Below are 13520 nucleotides of genomic sequence, written 5' to 3'. Positions count from 1 at the left end.
AATGAAAATCACTTATTGTCAGAAGTAGGCTTCAAATGAAGTTACTGTGAAAAGCCCCAAGTCGCCACATTCCGGCGCCTGTTCGGGAAGGCTGGTACGGCAATGAACCATGCTGCTGGCAAGCGTGGGTCTGCTTTAAAAGCCAGCTATTTAGCCCAGTGTGCTAAACCAGCTCCTAGCCCCTATTTGGAAGAGTCACTTGGTTTATTGGGACCTGAATATCATCAGGAGAACCATCACTGCAAAAGACACTTCTGGGATGAAGGTTTGCCAGTCAGGCAAAGGAATAGAATGGAAGTAAACATAGGAACGAAGAATCACATTGGGCTGGTTCCAGGAGAATTGAGTGACAACTTCAGCGATGTAACCATGTTTGATTTTGTGAAAAGTAAAAGGGCAACATTCTATTTATAGTTTAAGGGATACGTTCCCTGTAAAAATAATGTTTAGGCATTGTTGCTTCTCTGTTTGTTACAGTAAAAGTGAACTCGCTGGTGTCTCAGCAGGGTGGATATATGAGTGAATCCCTTCCCACACTCAGTGCAGGCAAATGGTCTCCCCCGGTGTGAACTCGCTGCTGTTTAGGTCGCTTGGATGAATCAGTGAATCCTTTTCCACACACACAGCAGGTGAACAGCTTCTCCCAGTGTGAACCCGCTGTTGCGTCAGCAGGTTTGATGACCAAGTAGATCCCTTCCCACTCACGGAACAGATGAATGGTCACTCCCCAGTGTGAGTGCATCAATGAGTTTCCAGCTCAGACGGGAAACCAAATGCCACCTCACAATCCCCACATTTCCACGGTTTCGCGCCAGTGTGAATGCGCTTGTGTCTTGACAGGCCAGAAGATTGGCTGAAACCTCGTCCACACACACAACACATGTATGGTTTCTCTCCACTGTGAACGGCGTTTTTTCCTTCCATGTGAATCGATGGAATTCCCTGCCCAGTGAAGCAGTTGAAGCTCCTTCATTAAATGTTTTCAAGATAAAGATAGATAGTTTTTTGAAGAATAAAGGCTTATGGTAGTTCTGGCGGGAAAGTGGAGCTAAGTCGACAATAGATCAGCCATGATCTCATTGAATGGCGGAGCAGGCTCAAAGGTCCAGATGGCCTACTCCTGCTTCCGGTTCTTATGTTCTTATATTATGTTCAAAACCTGCTGATATTCAATAATGATAATTTAAGCGACTCCATTAGATCCTGATGTGATATTTCCCGAATGCAAACCTTCCCCTTCCAATATCCTGTGAAATCAGTTTGGACAGAAAAAAGGAGTGAGAGAAAATCCAGAAGAACACAAAGGTGGATTGTGAAATTGAGCTGAAATCTGGTCATTTGTGAGGCCGGCACTAGGAAAAGGTCACCTTGAAAACTGCCAGATTTTCACAAAAGAACAACCGATTCACTGATGTCGTTCAGGGAAGGGAACCTTCCACACGTCTGGGCCAGAAAAGTTTCAGGCCTCTGTGGGGGGAGGAGAGTGAGAAAAGATTGAGAGCAGAGGTGGAGAAGGAGAGGGAATTTATATTTCCAAAATCTAACCAGAGCATTGACAGAATCTCCCAAACCCTCAACCTCCGCCTCCTTGAAGGACCAGGGTATCGGGTCTGTGAACACCATCACATCTAGATTCCCCTCCAAGGCACACACAGTTCTGACAGTAAGTAATGGGTGAGCAGAAACTTTCTCCACTTCAGTATTGGGAAGACATTGCGTTCAGCCCCTGTAACAAACTCCATTTATTAGCCACTGACTTCAAACCTCATCCTGACAACTGTATTGAGTCTGAAAGAGATTGTCCAAATGGTTGGTGTGATATTTGACCCCGTGACTTGCTCCCAACCACATATTTACATCATCTTGAAGACTGGATTCCACCTCAGTAACATTGCCTGACTCCACCCAAGGCTCAGAGCATCTGTTGCTAAAACTCTGATCTATTCCTTTGTTATCTCTGAGAGATCTATGCTCCTCGAATTGATACTTCCTGAGTATTCCTGATTTTATTTACTCTGTCTTAGGTGGCATCACCTGAAGGTGCCAAGACCACAAGACTTTGTAAGGTGCACCTTGTACACCACCTTCAGTGGCATCAGCCCCAGCCTCGCACACAAAGTCGAGGCATTTAGCCTCCGAAGCACCTCAAAGCACACTCCCTCCTCCAGCGCTTTTCCTCCCACTTTGCCTTAACCCCTCCATGGACACACCATCCTCCTCCAAAACACTCCTGTAAATCACCGAGACGAACCCCTCTCCACAACCCCCCACCCGCGTCCGCTGACAGCACAGCCTCCAACAGCGAGGAGACAGGCACTATTGGGAAGATCGGGAAGACCTTCCTTGCAAAGTCCAGCACCCGCATATACCTGAAACATTCTCCCCACGCCAATCCAAACATATCAGTCAGCCCCTCAAAGCTCGTAAACTGCCCTCCCAGAAACAGGGGCGGGATTCTCCGACCCCCCCACCGGGTTGGAGAATCGCCGGGGGCTGGCATGAATTCCGCCCCCGCCGTTTGCCAAATTCTCCGGCACCGGATATTCGGCAGGGGCGGGAATCACGGCACGCCGGTCGGCGAGCCCCCCCCCCCCCCCCCCCCCCGGCAATTCTCCATCCCGCAATGGACCGAAGTCCCGCTGCTGGAATGCCTGTCCCGCCGGCAAGGATCAAACCACCTCTCTTCCCGGCAGGACTAGGCGGCGCGGGCGGGCTCCGGGGTCCTGGTGGGGGGGCGATATAGAACATAGAACAATAGAACATAGAACAATACAGCGCAGTACAGGCCCTTCGGCCCACGATGTTGCACCGAAACAAAAGCCATCTAACCTACACTATGCCATTATCACCCATATGTTTATCCAATAAACTTTTAAATGCCCTCAATGTTGGGCCCCAGGGGGTGCCCCCACGGTGCCCTGGCCCGCGATCGGGGCACACCGATCCGCGGGAGGGCCTGTGCCATGGGGTCACTCTTTTCCCTCCGCGTCGGCCACAGTCTTCACCATGGCCGACGCGGTAGAGACATCCCCCCTGCGCATGCGCGGGGATGCTGTCAACAGCCACTGACGGTCCCGCGCATGCACGGACTTCCGCCGCCCGGCAAAGTCCTTTTGGCCCTGGCTGGCGAGGCGCCAAAGGCCTTTCCCGCAGGCTGGCGGCACGCCAACCACTCCGGCACGGGGCTAGCCCCTCAAGGTGAGAACTTGGTCCCTAAAGATGGGAAGAAATCCGCACCTTTGGGGCGGACCGACGCCGGAGTGGTTCCCGCCACTCCATCCCGCCGGGACCCACCACCCCGCCGGGTAGGAGAGAATCCCACCCAGGGATTCTATAATTCTAACTTTTAAAAAATATTTTAGAGTAGCCAATTATATTTCTTTTCCAATTATCAGACAATTTAGCGTGGCCAATCCACCCAACCAGCACATCTTTGGCTGTGAATATTATTCTAACTTAGGATGACCACTCGTGTGCCCTATTGAGCTTAACTTTACCCCTTGTCATTGTCAGCAATCCCTTCTTGGTGCAATATGTAGATAGTCCAACGAGGGATGGGGCAGTACTGGATCTGGTATAGGGGAATGAGCTTGGACAAGTGGTTAAGGTTTCAGTAGGGGAACATTTTGGGAGTAGTGAGCATAATTCCATATGTTTTAGGGTACCTTTGCCACAGATATTTGGGCACATAAGGCAGGACGTCCCTTGAGGTAGTAGGATCCAGAGAGCAGGATTTACATCCTTTTCTTTCCTTCCCTGCTTCCACCCTGCCTCATCGTTAAGTCATTGGGACTCGAAGGGTGACCCAGTTTGATGGACAGGTTGCCTCAATTCGAAACAATGGGGGACAAGCTCCACTCAGCTATGAAAATATTGCCCCCAACGTGATGGCGGCCGCACATGCTCAGTGCTGCACATTGCCCCCAATAAAGATGGTGATCATTAACCAGGACGATTTAAGGGATCTTTGGCCCCGCTCAGTACAAATGGGATTGATGCGTTTTTGAGGGAGTTTGTAGATGACAGAACCTGTATAGAAATCTTCCCATCCACACGCCGGTTCCACCATACGCTCTGATCTGCGATTTTCCGCTTACAAATTACAGATCCGAGAAAAAAAGCATCCACCCCTCGCCATTTCCCGCACTGCGCATGCTTCATTCACTGCCCCTCATTTGCTCCGATTGGTTGTTGGACCAGCCGCAACCTTTCGGTCCTCCAGTCCCGCCCCTCTTACTAGTGCTTCGGAGCTGCCATCAATCATTCCCCTAGGCATTGTGATCTGGAGAATGCGCAGTGCGGTTGATGAGGTGAGACAGTAGCGCGCAGGTGCAATGCTATTGTTCGTCTGGAGGAGAGTCCTTTGTCCCGGGGAAGTGAAGTTAGCGTCAGGCGGTGGGAGGGAGGATCCGCAAACCCTACACAATCATTGTCACTTCTCTGGTTTGCAGCTGCGGGGCTTCTCCCTCCTGCGAACAGGCCCAGGTTAACGGTCACCATCCAGCTTCAGCGACTGGAGGATGGTTCACATCAGAGGATGGGGGAGGGAGACAATAAATAAGAGCTGACACTTTGCACTCAAATCAATGAGGACTCTGATCTCTGGAAAGGAAGGAAACCCTGGGAGATGGGCGGGGAGGATTTGCAAACACCCGCTGGAGGCCCCAAACCGCCAAAAAGAACCCACAGATCCTGATTTTGAGCTCCCGGGGCTGGTTTGCTTCAGCTGTGGCCGTCTTGGTGAAACAACAGAGTGGGCGGGGCATCAGGATTCCAGTGACCAGGAGAGAAAATTACCGATTTATTCTCACTGCACAGAGGGACTTGAGAACTGAACCCAGCCAGAGTGGAGGGAACGGGTAAACTGTAAAGAAAGGAATTTTGAAGATGGTTTGAAAGGTTTGGCAGACTGACAAACTCTCATGGTGAAAATTAAAGGTAAGCCTGCACGGGTCTGTGTGAAGAGGTGGGCGGTGTTGGGTGGGCTGCTGACAGAAATGTGAGGCCAGGGAGGGGGTGGTTGGCTGCCAGAACGGTTGGAACAGAGTTCTACATAGGTCCAATTGACGAGTCAGACACCCAAGCAGCAAATCTCAGTGGATTCAAATATGGCCCATAAAATGTGGGCTGGTTTGTCACCCTGGGGTTTGGATTCCAGCATAGGGAGGAGGGAGAATGGATGTGATGAGGATTTACTGTTTCACAGAAAGAAGTGCAGAAAACCTGTTCCATACAAATGAGAATTGTCTGTCCTTCATTTTTATTCGGTGTTGACAATGATGATGTTTAGAAACTCTTTTTATGGGAAATTTGAAATCTACAGGTGTGAAATCGTCCAACCTGGAGAGACACAAGGACATCCACACCATAGACAAACCATGGAAATGCCGGGCCTGTGGGAAGGCATTCATATCTCCATCCCAACTGGAAACTCATCTGCGTAGTCACTCAGGGGAGAGACCTTTCACCTGCTCCATGTGTGGGAAACAATTTAATCGATTGTTCAACCTTCGCACACACCAGCGAATACACACTGGAGAGCGGCCATTCATCTGCTCTGTGTGTATGAAGGGATTCAGCAGTTCATCACACCTGCTGAAACACAAAAGTGGTCACACTGGGGAAAGTCCATTCATCTGCTTCAAGTGTGGGAAGAGATTTACTAATTCATCTGACCATCTAACACACCAGTGAGTTCTCACAGGGGAGAGGTCTTTCAACTGCTCCATGTGTGGGAAGAGATTCACGCTGTCACAAAACCTAATGAGACACAGGCGAGTTCACAAATAACTTTTGGAAGTAGATTCAGCTGAACGGATGATCTCAGTGTCAGTGACAAAGAAATCAATGAGCTCCTTGCACTTGTTCGAAGTCAGGAGAGAGATTTAAGAAGATGATCATGAAGAACAGAATCTGGGTTGTCCTTGCTTCCAGGAACAATCCAGAAATAGTGATCAGTTTAGGCAGAGGAGAGCAGAGCCAGGTAGAGCTGGATGTGTTGCTGCTGCCTCTAGTAATCAACAGTTCAACCAGTTGATAAGACTGCGCCAAGTGAAAAGGGAATTGGTAAGAGTGAGAAAATGGGCAGCAAATGATCTCAAGTTTACAGATGATAAAAGTTGGGATGCTGGTCAGGAGTGTGTTGGAATCATCAAGTTTAAAGATAACAGTTGCATAGATGTTGGTTTCAGAGCAGACACACTGAGGTGAGGGCTAGGGCGGGCAATATTATTGAGCTGGATATAAACAGTCTTAGTGATGGTGCAAATATGTAGTCAAAAGCTCATCTTCAGGTCAAATATGACATTGAAATCTGCATTAGTCAAACACAGTGTACGTACCACCTACAAGATGCACTGCAACAACTCATCAAGGCGCTTTAGACAGTACTTTTCAACTTGTGACCGCCTCATACGACAAGAACATGAGAACACCATCACCTGCAAGTTCCCCTCCAAGCCACACAACATCCTGACTTGGTGATTTAGCAGTTTGGATCAGAAATTGGTTAGCTGTAAGAAGACAGAGGAGGGTGGCAGTTGATGGGAAATGTTCAGCCTGGAATTCAGTTACTAATGGTGTGCGACAATGATCTGTTTTGGGGCCACTGCTGTTTGTTATTTTATAAATATCCTGGAGGGGGGCGTAGAAGGATGGATGAGTAAATTTGCGGATGACACTAAAGTCGGTGGAGTTGTGGACAGTGCGGAAGGATGTTGCAGGTTACAGAGGGACATAGATAAGCTGCAGAGCTGGGCTGAGAGGTGGCAAATGGAGTTTAATGCAGAAAAGTGTGAGGTGATTGATTTTGGAAGGAGAAACAGGAATACAGAGTACTGGGCTAATGGTAAGATTCTTGGTAGTGTGGATGAGCAGAGAGATCTCGATATCCATGTACATAGATCCCTGAAAGTTGCCACTCAGGTTGATAGGGTTGTTAAGAAGGTGTACGGTGTGTTAGCTTTTATTGGTAGAGGGATTGAGTTTCAAAGCCATGAGGTCACGTTGCAGCTGTACAAAACTCTGGTGCAGCCGCATTTGGAGTATTGCGTGCAGTTCTGGTTGCCGCATTATAGAAAGGATGTGGAAGAAATGGAAAGGGTGCAGAGGAGATTTACCAGGATGTTGCTTGGTATGGAGGGAAGATCTTATGAGGAAAGGCTGAGAGACTTTAGGCTGGTTTGTTAGAGAGAAGAAGGTTAAGAGGTGACTTAATAGAGGCATACAAGATGATCAGAGGATTAGATAGGGTGGACAGTGAGAGCCTTTTTCCTCGGATGGTGATGGCTAGCATGAGGGGACAGAGCTTTAAATTGAGGGGAGGTAGATATAGGTCAGATGTCAGAGGTAGGTTCTTTACTCAGAGAGTAGTAAGGGCGTGGAATGCCCTGCCTGCAACAGTAGTGGACTCGCCAACACTAAGGGCATTTAAATGGTCATTGGATAAACATATGGATGACAATAGAATAGTGTAGATGGGCTTTCGATTGGTTTCACAGGTCGGCGCAACATCGAGGGCCGAAGGGCCTGAACTGTGCTGTTACGTTCTATTCTATTCTATTCTATGTCACTGTTCCTTCACTGTTGTTGGGTGAAAATCCTGGAACTCCCACCCTGGCTACGCTGTGGCTCAACCTACACATCATGTATTACATCAGTTTGAGAAGACAACTCACCACCATCTTCTCGAGGGCAATTAGGAGTGGGCAATGATTTCTCCCAGCAATATCCACTCCCTGTGAAAGGATAAAATAAACACAGTTGCCAGGGAGGCGGATGGTGACTAGAGAGTGGAGTTTGTAGCAGGGCCATAAGACAATGGCTTCACTATTTATTTTTTAAAATAAATTTAGAGTTCCCAATTATTATTTTCCAATTTAGCGTGGCCAATCCACCTACGCTGCACATCTTTGGGTTGTGGGGATGAAACCCACGCAGACACTGGGAGAATGTGCAATCTCAATGACTTCACTATTTCCAATGTTTAATTGGAGGAAATGTCTGGTCACCCAATTCTGGATGTCAGACAAGTCAGGACGATGTGTGAATTGGAGGTGGTGGTTTTCATATACACCTCTTACTTTGGGGAAGTTGGGGGTTTTAGATTCTGTCAAAGTTATTGTTCAAGTTGTAGTTGTATAAAATCTGTCTCCTTCACCTCCTGTCTCTCCACTTCTATTTGTCTCCTTCTGCTCCCAAAGTGCCCAGAGTGCAGTGTCGGCCCACACTGGGTGTCAGCTTCCCTTCCCTGAAGGGCATTACTGAACCAGTTGGGTTTTTAATGACAATCCAGCCGTTTTCATGGCCACTTTTTCCAAATTCCAGCCCCGCAAATGACCAGATTCATTCAGCTCAATTTCACATCCAAGTTAGTTCCTTTTGAAATGTCTCCTCCATCCTCTCCTCCAACAACACGTGTGATGAGCTCTTGGAGCTTTCTCGTCACTAAGATTGAAACAATCTGATCAATTGCCTCTGCCAGCTCACCGGGTCAAACTGTCTCTCTCGTCACCCCTTGCCTGGGCCCTGAACTCACATCGTTCTCCAGTTTCTCTCCTAACCTCTATCTCCCTCAGAGCTCACGTTGTCCATGAGGCCTGCCTTCTGCTCTCTTGACCCTCTTCTTGCTAAACTCTGATCATCCAATTTCTCCACATTAGTTGATATTGTTCACAGTTCTCTTTCTCATATGGTTCAGTTCATGTCGCCATTAAATCCACTGTCACCAACCATCCTAAAAAAGAACTTTTGACCCCCACTGTAATTGCAAACTAGTGTCCCAGCTCCGACCTCCCTTGCCTCTCCGAGGTCCTTGTACTTGTATTTCCCTAAGGATCTATCCTCGGCCCCTCCTATTTCTCATCTGCATGCTGCCACTAGGTGACACCATCCAAAAGCACCGTGTTAGTTTTCACCTGGACACTGACAACGCCCACATCTACCTCACCACCATCCTTCTCCATTCCTCCACTGTTACTAAATTATCAAACTGCTTCTCCCACTTCCAGTATGGATGAGCCTAAATTTCCTCCAATTAAAAATTGGGAAGACCAGAGCCATTGCCTTCAGTCACCACCACAAATCCTGTTCCTAACTCCCGAGTCCATCCCTCTCCCTGGGAACAGTCTGAGGCTGAACCACACTCTGCACAATCTCCGTGTCAGATTTGACCCCAAGGTGAGTGTCCGACCACATATCCACACCAACACGAATACCAGATATTTCAATCTCCATAATCTCACCTGTCGCCACTCCATCCAAGCTCATCTGCTGCTGAAACCCTCATCCATGTCTGGGTTCCCTTTAGACTGATGATTCCAATACATTCCTTTTTTTTCTAATTAACATTTTATTGAGGTATTTCTTTGGCATTGTAACAACAGCAAAATCAACAATGTACATAACAAGGAAAATATTAACATAGTGCAAATACCGCCTCCCTCTCCCACAGGTCCTACCATTGTTTACCCCCCTAATCTATGCTCACCTAACCACCTCTCCCCCCTCTTCTGCTGATGATTAATTCTCTGTGAGATTGCCACCTCCGGGCGAACCCCACCAGAGACCCTGTCATGGCGAACTTAATTTTCTCCAGGCAGAGGAAGCCAGCCATGTCCAAAAGCCAGGTCTCCGATTTTGGGGGCTTTGAATCCCTCCATGCCAGTAATATCCGCCTCCGGGCTACCAGGGAAGCAAAGGCCAGAACATCCGCCCCCTTCTCCTCCTGGATTCCCGGATCCTGTGGATATGGACATGGTTCACTGGCCCCCCCGCGCACTTTGCACACCTGTCCTCCACCCCAAAGAATCAGCTCATCCGAGCCACTGTCCTGTGGGCCGGTGAACGACCTTAAATTGGATCCGGCTGAGCCTGGCACATGTTGCGGTCGGGTTGACCCGACTCAGCTCGTCCGCCCAAAGGCCCTCCTCTAACTCTCCCCCCAGCTCCTCCTCCCACTTTTGCTTCGGCTCCTCAGTCTGCGTCTCCTCCGATCCCATAAACTCTCTATATATGTCCGAGGCGCTTCCCTCTCCTATCCATCCTTTAGAAACCACCCTATCCTGAATCCCCCTTAGCGGCAGGAGTGGGAAGGTTGGTACCTGCTTCCGCAAAAAGTCCCGCACCTGCAGATATCGAAATTAATTTCCCCCTGCCAATGCAAACTTCTCCTCCAGTGCCCTCAAACTCGGGAAGCTTCCTTCGATAAACAAATCCCCCATCCTCTCGGTCCCCGCTCTCCGCCATATTTGGAACCCCCCCCGCCCCGTCCATCCTCCCCGGGGCAAACCGGTGATTATCGCAGATTGGGGACCACACCGATGCCCCCCTCTGCTCCCACATGTCCCCTCCACTGCCCCCAGACTCTCAGGGCCACCACCACCACTGGACTGGTGAAGTACCGCTCCGGCAGGAACAACAGAGGCGCTGTTACCAATGCCCTCAGACTTGTGCCCTTACAAGCATCCACACCAGCTCAGCCCCCACCAGCCACCTCCTAACCATGGCTATGTTAGCCGCCCAATAGTAATTGCTGAAATTCGGCAGCGCCAGCCAACCATCCACCCCCCCCCCCCCCCCGACTCCCCTCGAGCATTGCCCTCTTCACCTGTGGGGGCTGCCCCTCCACACAAAGCCCACGATAATCTTATTGACCCGCTTAAAAAAGGACCGTGGGATGAAGATGGGAGGCACTGGAAAACGAATAGTAATCTCGGGAGGACCGTCATTTTTACCGATTGAACTCTGCCCGCCAGAGACAACCGGAGCGCATCCCATCTCCGGAAATCCTCCTTCATCTGATCCACCCACCGGGCCAGGTTCAATTTGTGTAGCCGGTCCCAATCCCGCGCCACTTGGATACCCAGGTACCTGAAACTGCCCCCTACCACTCTAAACGGCCGTTCCCCCAGTCGCCTCTCCTGACCCCTCACCTGAACCACAAACATCTCGCTCTTCCCCATATTGAGCTTATACCCCGAAAACCGGCCGAATTCCCCAAAAATTCCCATAATTTCTTCCATCCCCTCCATTAGGTCTGAGACATACAACAGTAGATTGTTCGCATACAGCGAGACTCTGTGCTCTACCCCCCCAGACCACCCTCTTCCAGCCCCTTGAGGCCCTCAGAGCAATTGTCAGCGGCTCTATTGCCAGCGCAAACAGCAGTGGGGAGAGGGGGCATCCCTGTCAAGATTCCAATACAATCCTGGCCATCCCCATTGACCCCACTCCCACACGGAAACGTGAGATTATCCTAAACTGGATGCCCTTGTACTTTCTGACACCAAGTTCCATTCACTGACCTCCATTGGCTCCAGGTCAAGTAATGTCTTGATTTTAAAATTTGGATCTTTGTTTTAAAGTTCCTCAATGGTCTTGTCCCTCCCTATCTCTATAATCTCCAGTAGCACAAACCTCTGAGAAATCTGCATTCTCCTCATTCTGGCTTCTTTGTCATCCTGATTTTAGTTATTCCACTATTGATGGCGGTGCTGAGGCATGAAATCTAAACTTCTCCAGCTCCTCTGACATGAAACAGGAATGAGGGACTGAACAAGTCCGTTCTTTCTAAAAGTCAGCACAGGAAAGATGGGCTGAACAACCCCCACCACCCCACCATGTGCAATGCACCTCTACGATTCTCTGAACCTGAATGGAACCAAAATAGAATCTGAAATCGTTATTGGTCATTTTACTAAATGTAAAGACGACACTGTCCATCAAGAGCCACTTAAGAGGAGAGGCTTCCGGTGACGGCGGGCGGGAGGCGGCCGCACAATGGAGGGCTCCCGGTCGGCAACGGCATTTTCAGGGCTTTAAGCCCGGTCCCAGGGTCCGCAGAGGCGGCAGAAGAAGGGAGAAGGCACGGAGGAGGCACAGTGAAGACACAGGAGGAAAAAAGGAACAAAGAAAAATGTTGAGGGTGAGCAAGAAAACGGCCGGAAAAAAAACAGCTGGAGGTCCGTCGGGGAGTGGAAAGGTCACCGCGGGGTCACCAGGGAAAATGGAGGCTGGAGCACCAGGGAAGGCCGCACTGTTTACGGCTGAAGAAATAACCAAGGTGATGGCTGCGGAATTTGAAAAGCAGTTGGCGCAGATTGCGAAATGCATGGAGACGGTGAGGAAGGAGATGAGGGAGGTTTTGAGTGTGCTGGTGGAGGAGGCGGTTTCCCCGGTGAGGACGGAGGTGGCGAGCGCAGTGGCGGAGATGCGAGAGCAAGGGGAGGCGCTGAAGGAAATGGAGGAGACGTTATTGCAGCACGGTGATCAACTTGCCTCGATGGGGAAAGAGATGCGGAAGGTGATGGATACTAACAAGGATCTGCGAGGAAAAATGGAAGACCTGGAAAACAGATCCAGGCGACAGAATTTGAGGATTGTGGGGCTGCCCGAAGGAGTTGAAGGACCGAAGCCGACTGAGTACTTTGCCGCGATGCTGGCCAAATTATTGGGGGAGGGGGAGGATCCCTCCCGATATGAACTGGATCGGGCTCATCGGTCGTGGAGGCCTATACCAAAGTCGAGTGAGCCGCCAAGGGCAGTGACTCTGTGCTTCCGTAGGTACAGGGTGAAGGAGAAGGTCCTGAGCTGGGCCAAGCAGAAGCGGGTGGTGCAGTGGGCTGGAGCTGGTGTATGTGTATACCAGGACTTTACAGTGGAGCTGGCAACGAGGCGGGCTGCCTTCAACCGGGTGAAGAGGGCACTGTACATTAGCAAGGTGCGGTGCGGCATTGTATATCCAGCGAAGCTGAGGGTGACTTACAAGCTCAGGGAATTTTATTTTGGAACGGCGGAAGCAGTGGAGGAGTTTGCGAAAGCAGAAGGACTGTGGCAGAACTGACAAATTGAGGAATGGCCAGGTGCTGATGTAACCTCATGACTGTATTTTCTTCTTTTTTGTATCACTGCGTGCGGGTGTAGAGATTAAAGGAGCCAATGTGTAATATATTTGGACAAGGGAAGGGACGGGACTTTCATCTGAAATGAGAGTTCTTTGGGGTGTAGGTGGATATGCGGGGTTTGTGTGCTAAAAGGGTATCTTTGGGCTTTCCTAGGGCCGGGCAAGGGGGAAAGGGACCCGGGCGGGGGCCTCCATGCTGGCCGGTTTAAGCTGGCCAGTGAACGGGAGTGAGGTGGGGGGAGGGGCTGCGGCCATCGGAGCCTGGCAGAACAGGGTCCGAGTGGTCTAGCCGGGGTGGAAAGTTGGGGGGAAGGAACCGAGGTTGGGAGGAGGAGTTTTACAAGAGGCAGTGGACAGGAGGAGCTGGAGACCTGCGGTGGTAGGGGTTGGGGGGGTGGGGGGGGGGAGGGGGGGGGGGGGGGAGAGCTGTGTAAGATTAAGGGTGACTACGGGTAATCCCTGATTCCTTTTTGCCACTTGTTTATGTAAACATGCGGGTTGAGGTTTGGTGGGTAGATGGGATCGTTGTTACTCTGGGGACTGACATATCTTGCTGATTATTGTTGATGGATGTAAATGTGGGAGAAAATGTGAAAAAGGAGAATTAAAAAAAATTTTT

Source organism: Scyliorhinus torazame, chromosome 5 (genome assembly GCF_047496885.1).
Source record: "Scyliorhinus torazame isolate Kashiwa2021f chromosome 5, sScyTor2.1, whole genome shotgun sequence".
Lineage (NCBI taxonomy): Eukaryota > Metazoa > Chordata > Chondrichthyes > Carcharhiniformes > Scyliorhinidae > Scyliorhinus > Scyliorhinus torazame.
The sequence above is the reverse complement of the archived record's forward strand: the minus strand, read 5'-3'. Positions refer to the sequence as shown.